This window comes from Protopterus annectens, chromosome 12.part0 (genome assembly GCF_019279795.1).
Source record: "Protopterus annectens isolate FY-2018-M chromosome 12.part0, PAN1.0, whole genome shotgun sequence".
NCBI classification, from domain to species: Eukaryota; Metazoa; Chordata; order Ceratodontiformes; family Protopteridae; genus Protopterus; species Protopterus annectens.
In genome coordinates, this window is record NC_056746.1 from 501,302,534 (window position 1) to 501,316,769 (window position 14,236).

Here is a 14,236-nt window from a genome sequence, read left to right on the forward strand (position 1 = left end):
TGCCTATTAAATCTGCAGGATTTCTTTGAAAATGTGACCAGGGCCATTGACAATGGCAAATCTGTGCACACAACATACCTCGACTTGGCCAAGGCCTTCAACACAATCCCACACTTAGGCATTACAAATAAACTTAGCAAACTGAATGTAAACCCCTTTGTTGTAAGATGTGTTCCCAACTGGCTCACAGACTGGCCACACACATATTCAAACCAGCAGACCTGTCACAGTGGGGTGCCACAAACGTCAGTGCTTAGACCCTACTGTTTGGTATATACTTCTTAAAAGTTCAGGCCAAAATTAAGGGTCTGTGGCTGACCAAGCTTGCAGATGACTGCAAACTGGGTGTAATTATCTAATCCCCAAATGATATCAGCATACTTCAGGAGGGTCTTACTCGGACCAATGACTGGTGTCTTAGTCATGGTTTCAAACTTAATGCAAAGAAATGCATCAACATTCCCTTCAGTAAAAACAATTCCCCTTCACACTATCAAATTAACAACAATACCCTATGTACCTACAATTTGGGAAGGGATCTGGGATCACACATATACTGCGACCTTAACTTTGACCAAAATGTCTCTACTGTAGTAAGAAATGTTTTCTACATAGCACATTTGATTAACAAAGGCATCACCTCTAGAGCAAAGGAGGTTATAACCCCTCTATACTCATCACTAATCAGGCCCATAATTGAGTATAATGCCCCTTTTTGCATGTACCATACAAAGCATTTGCGTTATTTGAAAATACCTCAGAGATTTCTGTCAAAGAAGATCAAGAGACTCCAGCACATGCTTTACACAGACCGACTAAAGTCCCTGCCATTATACTCAGTATCATATAGACTTCTTAGGGGAGACTTGTGGCTGGCTTACAGGGGAATCTCCAACCCACACTTAATGAATTTGCAGCACATCCGTAAATCAAACAGGACAACAGCCACCCATTCCAGGGTAGCGCAGTGGTGCAGCAGTTAGCATTGTCACCTCACAACAAGAGGTTCTCTTATTTGATTCTCAGCTGGGGTGCCTTCTTTGCAGAGTCTGCATGTCCTCTCTGTGTTTATGTAGGTTTCCTGTGGGTGCTCTGGTTTCCTCCCCCACTCCAAAGACATGTGTCTGGACTCTGTCCCAGTCAGACTTTCCCAATAAACAAATGTTAAATAAATAAATAAAATAAATATGACCTGCGACTTGAATAGGACATGTTGGAGGGACAGATTTGTCTCCCAGCAACTGCTGCATCTTTGGAATAGACTGCCAATTCATGTGAAGCTGAGCACCTCTATAACACTGTTCAAAAGGAACCTGGACAACTGGATAGGCACCATAAATTCTAACCAAGGATAGCATCCACAACTCTCCTGGACATGGGCAGTCATTACTAAATACAATCCTGGGTATTGACTAGAGTATCACTGGTATTACATTGGGATGAAAAGGCTAGGCTTGAAATGACCTCCGGGTCGATAACCTAGTAACCTGCTATGATCCTATAATCCTATGACCTATGGATCTAAAGTATGGATTCACTTCAGATCTAGGAGCCTCAAGGTCAGGCATTTTGTTACTAAGACTCCTGGCATTCAGTAGAACCATCTTGATGTGATCTTGTGTTTGAGTTTTTTTTTTTGGCTTAGTTGGGAGGTCTGCTAGCTGAACCCTGCCTAAAAATGCAATATGAGAGCAGCAAATGCTTTAGACAGTACATGGAAGCATCAGAATGGGAGTAGCAAACCACCCCTAGCAATGCACGTAGGGCTGTCCAACACTGCATCCCAGGCTTAAACATAAAGGATCCCCCTGGAGCGCACCAGCTACTTAGCCAGTTGTTGAATTTATTATTATTTATTTTATTTTACATTTGTTTACTATGAAAGTCTGATTGGACACGGGTCCTTTTTCAGCAGAGGCCCAAGGAGAAAAGCTCCAAATTAAAAGTACAAAATTGATTAAAGTACAGATAAAGTTTGCATTATACAAATCTTAAACAATGCTTTAGATAGTATTTTACATTAATATATACATTTCAACTTAGTTTGATAGCGACCCAGTTGAAAATCAGACATATGCATAAATTCCATACAGGCAGTTGAAGAGTTAGCTAGCATGCAGTCAAAGGAATGTGCATGAATTACACATACATACTGGTTAGGGAAAAAAATAACTAGTCAGGACTAGTGCAGGGACAGAGCCAAGTGTTCCTTAAGTGTGATTTTAGAAGTTTTTGAATTGTACTATAGAGCAGTTAGAGGTTATTTGGGTGGGAAGTGTGTTCCATATTTTAGGAATGAAGTTGAGAAGAGTAATTCCCCAGCTGAATTGTTAGCTTTGGTGATGTCCAGTAGTAGTTTATTACTAGAACGGAGTGATCTACTATTGGAATGTGGTTGTATAAGATTCTGAAGAGCAGGGTTTTTTTTCCTTGTTGGTGCACGATTCTGTGGGAAAAAGTTAATTGAAGCCAATTATCTTTTGTTTGTACATCTGTACAACGTTCAGTGCACAATGCTGTATGTATAATTCATTCACTTATGTGCATCAACCACTCACAGTAAGACGTTGTCTCATTCGATGCTCAGCTAGAGCATCTTCTGTGTGGAGACATGCATGAATGGGCATACCTCCGTTGAAGGTTGTGCGTCAGGGCTGGCAACTCGACACGTAAAAATCTACTGCCAAACATTAGCGGACCGGAGTTCTGCTGTGGCAACCCCTAACCGGGAAAAGCCGAAAGACACAACAACAACAACAACAACTTTTTCTAATGTTAGATCAGCTTCACTAAATAGTGTGCCCCTTAGTTGATTTTTCCTGAATCCACATAATGTTCAGTCTCAAATAAGTGAATCTTCGAAGTAACTTTTAGTCTTGCACATTTTACATTATTGTTTTTTAAACCCTTTCATTTCTTGTGAAAAATAAGTGTCTCACATATGGTGGCAAGTTCTTTGGCTGCCAGTATGCCTTGAATGTATTTATTTTTTTTAACTGTAGTCCGTTCTTTCTCTTTATGTCTCTCTCTCTCTCTTCATTTATAAAGAAAAAGTGTAAACTACTTTTTTGGATTCCATGTCTGCAATAGAAGGAATGCTGCACTCTGTATTTTTTCATTTTTGCTGTAGGTCTGCCCATAGTGAGCTGCAGTTCAAAACAATAACTCCACAATTTCCAGTGATCACAGAGATTTCCCTAGATTTTCAGAGACGTCAGTGTTTGCGCTTGTCATCTTGAGGTAAAATTTGAAGAAATGAAGTGAAAATACAGTTGTGGTTCAGTGCAGTGTGAACACAAAATAGTGAAAGTGAAACTCATTACTTTACACGGTAAAAGTGAAATGATTTTGATACAAATAATTCAGATATGTTAATACAATGCTAATGGCAGAGTAAGACAGTGGGCGGCTTGCTCGTTGTTACTGTTGGCCTTGCATTTGTATGGTGTGAATGTTTGAACATAAACCCAGCACAAAGTGTAAGACACCTGGACGTTATTGTGCATAGACAAAAACTAAGAAACTATTCAAAACAGGGACTGGACCAGCACTCTTATAGAAAACAGTGACATTACAAATCTATGCTCCACCGCAAAGCTCATAAAAATAGCAGACGGATATTACCAAGGGCTTCATAAACTAGTACAGTGGAAAACTAAACATTAAATAAGCTTAGTAAGCCACATGGTCACAAGGCCAGATTCCTTTAAACAGACATATGACAACCAAAGCAGCTACTAGATAATATAAAATAAATGAAAACATGAAAACAATGGAAAAGAGTGAACAAACATGATGTTAACATAAGAAGCTTACAGAAAAATCTATGTATAAAATAGTTGAAATTATGCTGACATCAAAAGGTAAAATGGGAAATGATCAAATTTTTGTGCCTTCCTTATTCACAAAAATTCATTCAACTTGTGTTAGCTACCTATAAACATTGTTTATAATACAAAAGTCTGGACCAAGACGTTTTTTCAGGTCCAGTTAAAAAACTTGTCAGTATTCATGAAAGAAAAAAAAAATGCAGTAGGGTGTGTTTTCTTATGTTTATACAAAGCATAATTTTCTCTGGGATGACAAATGTTATTAAAGTACTCCTAAATTCAAAATGTAAGCAAACTTAGGGCCAAATTCAGTTGTGTGGAATCTGGCACATTATGACACTATCAGTGTTAAAGTCGTGGATAACAATGTAATATGTAAATGTGGCACAGAGAACTTTGAATATCTATGCTGCACAAAGGAGTATCTTAATAGTAATGGTGCACTGAACATTACCCATAAGTAATGAAAAATCACTGTCGAAAGTGTGATGTACATAAACAAAGTTAGGGAATGAATCTCACAGTTCAAGCATCCTGACAGTCTATAACAGAATCTGTCCAGTAAGCTTAAAGACAGCTGCAGAATATCACCTTAACTCCATTATATTAAACTATATTAATTCTCACTTACAGATTCTGACAGAATTTGTAAATTGTCTAATAAAAAAAATAATAAAGGTGAAGAGCAATCACGGCCACATTGCCACAGCTAACAATAGCTAACAATGAGTGCAGGACTTGCATGGGGAACACACATAATGCACAAATTCAAGGAAAGTGGAAGACAGAAAAGAAGATGTGGGGTATAGGAGAAGAAGAGCACACAAGAGGGATACTGAAATAGGAAAATCAGAGGGAAAGTCAGATGGGTTTTTTTTTTTTGTGGGAATAGGCCCCATGTTGTATTTTTTTTAAGAACAGAAGAAAAAATAAAGATAAGAGGAGGTGAAGGCCAAAACAGCAAATATACCCATAGAACAAATATCACAACACATACAGACAAAGGTTAGAAAAAAAATGATAAGAACAGGTAAGTTACACAGATGGCACACTGCACAACATGGGCAATAGAAAGTTGTCAAATAGGGTGGGGATGCATACCAGCCATGGTGAAATGCAGAAAAACATATTTACCTGTACACTATCGTGTTATGGCATGTTGCAAAATGTGTGCCTGTCATTCCTGGATGTGAATGACCAATAGCAGATGTATGTTGTAGGGAGATAAATAAGGATCACAGTACACATTGAATAAATAAAGTAGTCTGTCAGCAGAGCAAGTGTAAGCCAAGCAACATTCAAGATGAGCAAACACAAACCTAAGAATGCTAGATAACTCCAGCAGAAGACAGAACCAAACGCATAACCATGCACTGTAAAAGGAAACAACTAAGCACAGAGCCAAGCAGCAGTACTGCAGAAAAATGGCTGCTAAATACATCAGCAGGTGTGTACAACCCAAACAAATGTGTAATGGAATGCATACATGTGAAACACATATGCCATGTCAAAGGCAACACACAGGTGTAGGAGTATGTGTATGACTGTCAGTGGCCTAAATGGAACATACATGAAAGCAATGTCAATATACATACACACACCAATGACATGTAAGAGTATTTACAAAAATCTAAAACTACAGCTTCAAAAATATATCAGGTTGTGCACATGAATTTCAACAATGTACAGTGGTTAACACACAAATATAACAAGAACAAGGATGTATGGCAAGCAGTAGCCAGTTACTTGTATGTAGCCATACATTTGGCACATATTCAAAATGTCAACAACATAAAACTTAACAATGGTTATTAATTTCAACAAAGACAAACATATCTGCAATATATATAATGTAAATATGAAGGTGGAAGTGAGGTGGATAACCTGGCCCCACATCAGGGAAAAGCAGGACAACAAGGCAAGTTTATACATTGTAAATGCATGTGTGGAGCACACAGGGTGCTGTCGAAGCCAACCCAAAGTACATTTAAGCAAATGGCTAATGTATGTTATATGGGCAGACTGATTGTTGATGTAGACAGAAATGGGCATGTATAAGCCACACATACACAGCAACGTGCAATCATGTAACATCAACAGGGAAAGGAAAGCAAGCTAAGAATTTCAATCAGTTACACATATCCTGGCATGCCAATGTTGAATAAACAACTCTAGGTGTATGTCATGCACCCTGCTCATTACTGAGAATCATTACAGCATATCAAAATAAGTCATTAAATGTCAAAGGTACAATGGTGTGTCAGTATGGATCGGACTATGTGCAGAGAGATGTACAATCATTAGTTAATGTGTACAACTATCGGCAGAAGGTGCGAACTTATGTGAATAAGGAAAGGATGTTGACATGTAACATACAGCAAGCATGGCATAATGTGTTGTTAAAGAATAAATTATCCTTATCATGGTGTATACACTAAGGCTACACTGGCATTTAATGCAGTCAGAAAAGGAGGACTGGCCATAGATATGACATACCCCTATATAATCTCACATGGCATCAGCATTGCCAACATATAGCACACAACACATCATGGCATTGGGACAGAGTGACAACTGTCATCCAAACCACATGGGAAATGTCATGCTCTTCTGTTGCATATAGTTGATATGGCAATACAAAAATCTGAACTGTATCACAGTGGTAGTAGTGAACTATGGATAACATCTATTGTCTGTCAGTTTCCTTCAGTAAAACACATGTTTACATCCTAATTGTTGCAGCACTAGCTGCAGGTTACCTGCCATAATGCATGGACAGCTGAACGTGGGAGGAAAATGTAATGTGTTAATGTGTGTTATTAATCTTTGCATTGTGTTAATTGTGTTTTAATTAATCTTTGTATTGTGTTAATTGTGTTTTAATTAATCTTTGCATTGTGTTAATTGTGTTTTAATTAATCTTTGTATTGTGTTAATTGTGTTTTAATTAACCATTGTTTTTAGTTTATTTTACATTGGATGGGCTGTGTCACATTTTTATTGCTGCTACTATTTATTTGAATGGAGAATTGATTTGTTATGTTAGCAATGAAGAAGGGGAAACCTGAAAGCTTTGTTGTCATTGAACATAAAGTGGAGAGAATTTAACTGAGCGTTTCTGCTATCCTTTTTTTCTTTGTTTGGCTTAATGTGTATCATGCACATAACCAAAAAATCCCAGCAGCAGATCACTGTCAAAGCAGCAGAATACAAACATATATAAAATCCCCAATTAGGCAGAAGGATAACACAAATTACATGTTCTATTAGGTAGGAAAAACTAATAGACATCTTAGGGAACGTATTAGGGATCATGTTTATTGTACGAGAAAAGGCTATGATTACAGTGCCTTGGCTAAACACACAACGTCTACTAGTGAAGAACATACATTTCTGTTTCAAGTATTACATGTACTGCACGAAAATGTTAGACAGGGAGATATAGCCAGTATGACTGAAACCATTGAGTTATAATGGATTTTGACAAAAGGGGCTTATAGAGGCTATGGATTGAATGACAATGTTCCACTCAAACCGGTGCTGAAATCCAAAAGAATAAATAAGAAGAATTATAGTAAAAGTATGAATTAAATTTATAGTTAGAACTTTTATAGAATTTTTTTACAGAATTGCATATAAGTATGAAAGTTTTTGATGACACAGCCTACCTGGACCTCGCAAAAGCCTTCGATACAATACCCCACTCGGGCATTATAGATAAGCTCATCAGCTTAAATATAAACCCCTAAGTCACTAGATGGATTGCAAACTGGCTCAAGGACAGAACCCACATGGTTAGAATTGCTAGAGCCATGTCAGACTCCAAACCAGTTACAAGTGGTGTCCCACAAGGCTCAGTCCTGGGACCTCTCTTGTTCGGTATATATTTCTCGGAGGTACAGGCCAACACGGAAGGACTGTGGCTGACCAACTTCGCAGATGACTGCAAACTGGGTGCCATAATCGATTCTCCAGCTGACACAAGCATCCTCCAAAAGGGCCTCATAGAAACAGACAACTGGTGCCAGAGCCATGGCCTCAAGCTAAATGCCAAAAAGTGTATAGTCATCCCCTTTGGCAAAAACAAAGTGCCCACAAATTACCACATAGGTGGTAATCCATTAAGTACAGAAGAAGTAATTAGGGACCTGGGGACCCAAGTTGATAGCAATCTCTCATTTGACAACCACGTGGCCAAAGTGGTTAGAAAAACATTTTATATAGCCCACCTAATCATGAAGGGATTCACATCTAGATCGGGGAGGTCATCGTGCCTCTTTACTCATCCCTCATCAGGCCCATAATTGAGTACAATGCCCCTTTTGGGATGTACCTTACCAGACACCTGCAGCAAATGGAAAGACCCCAAAAGTACCTCACCAAGAGGATCAAAGGGCTCAAACAGATGCCATATGCTGCCCGGTTAAAGAAACTCCAGCTCTACTCAGTGGCATACTGCCTGTTCAGAGGCGATCTGTGCCTGACGTATAAAGCCATGTCCAACCCGGAATTAATGGACATGCTGCACCTCAGAAAATCCAAATCCCATCGAGCTATGTGCTCGAGAGACTTGAACCTCAGCACTGAAATAAATAGGACATGCTGGAGGGACAGATTCATAACCCAGAGGCTCCCTTCACTCTGGAATAAAATCCCAGTCCAGGTTAGGCAGAGTCCCTCATTAACTCTCTTCAAGAGGAATCTTCATGAGTGGATGGGAGATCGTAGGTTTACCCCGGGTATCACTTCTGTGTCACTGTTAGACAGAGGCACAGTATACTAACCTCGAAAAAGGGCATAGCAAAATAAATTTAAAATGGGTGGCGAAAGCCAAGCACATTCTGGCTAGGCTTATAAATGCCCTAGGGCAAATAGCCTAGTATGAACCTATGAACCTATGAACCTATGATGATTTTTGTATTTTGTATGTATTTGTTACTCTATACATATTTTTATTTGTATGTCTTTTTAAATAGTTATTGGTTGTTATACTGTTAGTTTTGGAGGGCTTTTTTACATGGCAATTGGTTAATTTGTATCTTTCACATGACTAGTTAAACTGTTTGTATATGATAAAGTAGTTGTCTGAAGAAGCAATAGTGACAATTGCGAAAGTGCTCACATCTTTTTATTAAATCGTGATTTATTATTTTTATCACGTGTGTTATCCTTCTGCCTAATTGGGGATTTTGTATATTTTTGTATTATGCACATATTGAAACATAATTAAATGTCACACGACTATATTGGCATGTTATGTATGTACATGTAATACATAAACATGGCAGCTACATGGTATGCATGCACAAGAGTGCACATACAGTCCACTCAGTTATATTGCAATGAGCATGTTGGCAGCATAACACAATTGGAGCACACAGACAATACTTATGGACATGAGGGATCCGGCTGATGGGGATGAGCCTCAAGAATGATCTCCCAGGCTATGTCCCTAACAAGTCATGCATAGCCCATGCCATATACTGGGAGAAGTTCACCATCATATCCCTCACCAGTGTTCAAAACACATCGGTCACAGCCTCCCAAATCTCGGCCTGATAATCATCTCTGTTCCAGTCCTGGTGTCGTCTCCTCCAGAGTGCAGCAGGCATGAAGGCTTGGGCCAGTGTGGGTCCAGCTTCCTCTTCATCGTCGTCATCATCCTCATCATTTGAGGACTCTGGCAGTGGTCTGGCATGAGCTTGTTATCTACATCTGATCATCAAACATCCACGTGTCCCATGTTCTCTCACGATGCATTGCAAAATACAACAGAAATGAAAAGCTAATGTCTATCACTCCGCACTTTCCCATGAAGATCATAGCTGACCTTAAAATGAAACTGATGCGCACATCTGAAATCTAACATACTTCAATTAACATCCCATCCACTGCTGCATCCTGCAAATGCAAATATGAGACTGAAGGTGTAGTAGCATATGTCTTATGTAAAACACAAAAAACTGAGGATAGTGCTACTCAATGCCAGAAGTCTGAACCTCAAAATGCACGCACTCGAGGCACTCCTCAGTATGGAGAAAATCGATATATGTGCAGTAACAGAAACCTGGTTTAAGGATCCAGAGAGCACCCCAGCACTACCAGGCTACAACGCATACCATACACAGAACCCAAACCAAAATATAAAAGGCAGGGGCGTATCCATATTCATCAAGGATACCCACACCTCCAGGTTAGTGGCACAGCACGATGCTTCAGAGAACATCCACGTGCAACTAACAATGGGCAAAACTGCAATTCAAATTGTAGCTTCCTACAGATCACCCACCATGTCCCAGGACCCCCATTCCACATTTCTGGAAACACTGGGAAACATAAAGGTCCTACCAAACACCCTAATATTGGGTGATTTCAATTATCCAAATGTTAACTGGGAAAACTACTCAAGTACTAACTCCCTAGCCCAACATTTCCTAGAATTTAAAAACTCAAATGCCCTGGTTCAACTGGTCAACACTCCCACCAGAGGTGACAACATATTGGACCTGGTCATCACCAACATGGGCGACTGGTGTTCCACACCAGCGGTCAACCCCTCACTGGTTAGATCTGACGATAAACAAATCACTTTGGATATCCACATTCAGCCCCCACCCCTGGACAAGAAAACCACCATGAAAAACTTCAAAAGCAAACATCATATTACTTAAGACCGAGGTGGAAAGTTTCAAAGCCCCCATGCTGAAGAACAACGTTGTCCAAGCTGCAAAATTCTTTACTAATGCATTCTATGGGCACCTACAAGAATGCATGGATCATGCCATCCCAAGCAAAACCAAGACTCACTCCTCCAAGAAAAGGAAACCAGTCTGGTGGACCCCTGCCATAAACAAGCTATACAAAAGAAGGAGGAAACTAGTACATAAAAGAGTAAAATCCCAAGAAGGGAAGACATCCCTGATCAGTATCAGCAAGAAACTACGATCCCTCATAAAATCATCCAAGGTGAGCTTAGAAAGAAAAATTGCCAAGGACTCCAAAGATAACCACAAGGCGTTCTTTAGCTATGTCAAGAACCGAAGTGGCAATGCTCAGATCTGCTCAGAGCTAGTGCAGAATGGTACAAAATACACTGAACCGACCAATATCGCCAACATCCTGGCAGACAGGTTCAGCGCAAACTTCACCCTCTTCTCACCCCCAAAAGGGCCCATAACTATACCAGAAGAATGTAGAGTCCCTGAAATCACAGACACTCAGGTTAAAACAGCCCTCTCCAAAGCCAAAAACACAGCATCAATGGGACCAGACGGTGTCCAAGGCTGTGTCCTACACGAGCTCAAAGACGAACTAACCCCTCACCTAAACACACTGTTCAAACTCAGCCTCTCCACAGGCTACATACCTATGGAGTGGCTCACAGCAATGGTTATTCTGCTCCACAAAGGTGGAGCCACAACAGACCCCGAGAACTATCGCCCTATAAGCCTGACTAGCTTGGTCTGCAAGGCTTTGGAGCGCATCATCATGGAACTCATTAACAAAGACATTGGGAACCTCCAAACACTGGACCCTACCCAGTTCAGCTTTGTTAATGGCAGTTCATGCCTCCTAAACCTGGTGGACTTCCTTAAGAGAGTTACCAAGGCTATAGATGAGGGAAAGGTGGTACACACAGCCTACCTAGACCTTGCAAAGGCCTTTGACACCATTCCCCATTCTTTTATTATAGACAAGCTCACCAACCAGAACATAAACCTCTACGTCACAAGATGGGTTGCCAACTGGCTCACGGACAGAACCCACATGGTGAGAGTTGCAGGAGCTAGGTCCGACTCTAAATCGGTTACAAGTGGAGCTCCCCAAGGCTCAGTCCTAGGACCCCTCCTGTTCGGCATATACTTCTCAGAGGTACAGGCAAGCACAGGAGGACTATGGCTGACCAAGTTCGCAGACGACTGCAATCTAGGGGCTATAATTGACTCTCCGGCTGACACAGACATCCTCCAAAAGGGACTCACTGAGATGGATACCTGGTGTTAAAATCATGGCCTCAAGCTAAATGTCAAAAAGTGCATAGTCATCCCCTTTGGAAAAAACATAGGTGGTAGTCCCCTAAATACGGAAGACGTAATAAGGGATCTGGGGACCCAAGTAGATAGTAATCTCAGCTTTGATAATCACATTGCCAAAGTGGTTAGAAAATCCTTCTATATGGCCCACCTAATCACAAAAGGGTTTGCATCAAGATCAAAAGAGGTCATTGTGCCCCTCTACTCATCACTCATCAGACCCATCATAGAGTACAATGCCCCATTTGGGATGTACCTTACAAAACACCTACAACAGCTGGAAAGACCACAGAAGTACCTCACCAAGAGGATCACTAGCTTCAAACAGATGCCCTATGCAGCTCGACTGAAGAAATTACAGCTGTACTCAGTTGCATACCGCCTACTCAGAGGTGATCTCTGCCTGACATACAAGTCCATGTTTGTTAGTGTCTTTCGGCTTTTCCCAGTTAGGGGTCACCACAGTGGAACTCCGGTCCGCTAATGATTGGTAGTGGATTTTTACGTACCGGATTACCAGCCCTGACGCACAACCTTCAACAAAGGCACGCCCCATTCACGTATGCCTCCACACAGAAGACGCTCTAGCTGAGAATCGAACGGGACAACGTCTTGCTATGAAGCAACAATGCTACCGCAGCACCACCACCGAAGTCCACATACAAGTCCATGTCCAACCCAGAATTGATGGACATGATCCACCTAAATAAAACCTTATACCCACGAGCCACACGCTTTAGGGATCTAAACCTCACCACAACAATAAATAGGACATGCTGGAGGGATAGATTCCTGTCCCAGAGACTTCCCATGCTTTGGAACAAGATCCCAATCTACATTAGGCAGAGCTGCTCGCTAACACTCTTCAAAAGAAATCTTGACGAGTGGATGGGAAACAGAAAGTTTACCTCAGGGATCACTTCAGTGGCTCTGCTGGACAGAGGCACAGGGAACTAATCTAAGGTGGCAGTGAAAGCCAACACATTCTGGCTAGGCTTATAAATGCCTTCGGGCAGATAGCCTAGTACCTACCTATGAATATAAATGGTGTAAACATTAGCAAGTAGTACAATTATAATCAACACAATTTCTGCTAGTGAATGGACCTAAAGCACACAACACTTTCCCTGTGTCACTTTATCTATAGTAATGGACATGTCCAATAACAGAACATGTCAGGGAGAAAATGCTTATCACCAGTGTGAGCAGTTCAATCAAGGCCATGCAGTGGCATGCATAACACAGCTTACCTGTGGAAATCATGACATCACCTGAACATTTAAATATTGACCAGCATGAAGCATGGCAAGCATCCACAAAGCAAGCATATGGAACATATCTTGACATTCAAATGGAATTGTGCCTGGCACTGCCTTATACTACATTAACATAACTGAAATTTGACAAAATAAAAGCTTGTAGATGTCAGGATAGCATTAATATTGGGATCTGCACTGTTTAATTATGTTGTCTGCCTCAGTAAACTGTTCGTCTGAGTGCCTGAAAGCATGTTATTATTTCCTTTCTTTTTCTCTTGCATGTGTTCCCTTAGCAATTATGTCTGTGTGTGAATGTAATTTGTAGTCTCTGCATGTAATGAGTTATATGAACAGCCACCAAGTAACATTATTAAAATGAAGACAAAGTGAGATGACAATATTGTGGAAAGCAAGCCATATGACAAACATCTGAGTCAGGCAGCATGGTAAATGGCTGATCCCACATTAATATAATGAATACAGCAATTAGAAATGATTACACTGTTCAATCATCACAACCTGTGATACATGAGAATGTACTAAGGGTTGTACTAACAGTATTATATGTGTACAACTGTACGCATCACCTACTTACAATTTTTAGCAATCAGTAGCCTGCAAAATGCAAATATCATGATGATGTTTGCTGATTATGAAATGTTGCAAAAAAATGCCTATCTACAAAAGTATCCACAGACACAGGATACAAGTATGTTGTGACAAAAATACCCAAGGTGCTGTAGGCAGATGCAATATCAATGCTAAACTGAAGGACATGCTACACAGTCTGCAAACAACAGTGTGAACACTGACAGAGCAGACACTGAAGGATATGCTACACAGTTTGCAAACAACAGAGTGAATACCAACACAGCAGACACCAATTCACCCTGTTAATAAGTAAGTTATGCACAATAGATCAATCAGTGGGAAACACATCAACACGTCAGACTCCAAACCAGTTACAAGTGGTGTCCCACAAGGCTCAGTCCTGGGACCTCTCTTGTTCGGTATATATTTCTCGGAGGTACAGGCCAACACGGAAGGACTGTGGCTGACCAAGTTCGCAGATGACTGCAAACTGGGCGCCATAATCGACTCTCCAGCCGACACA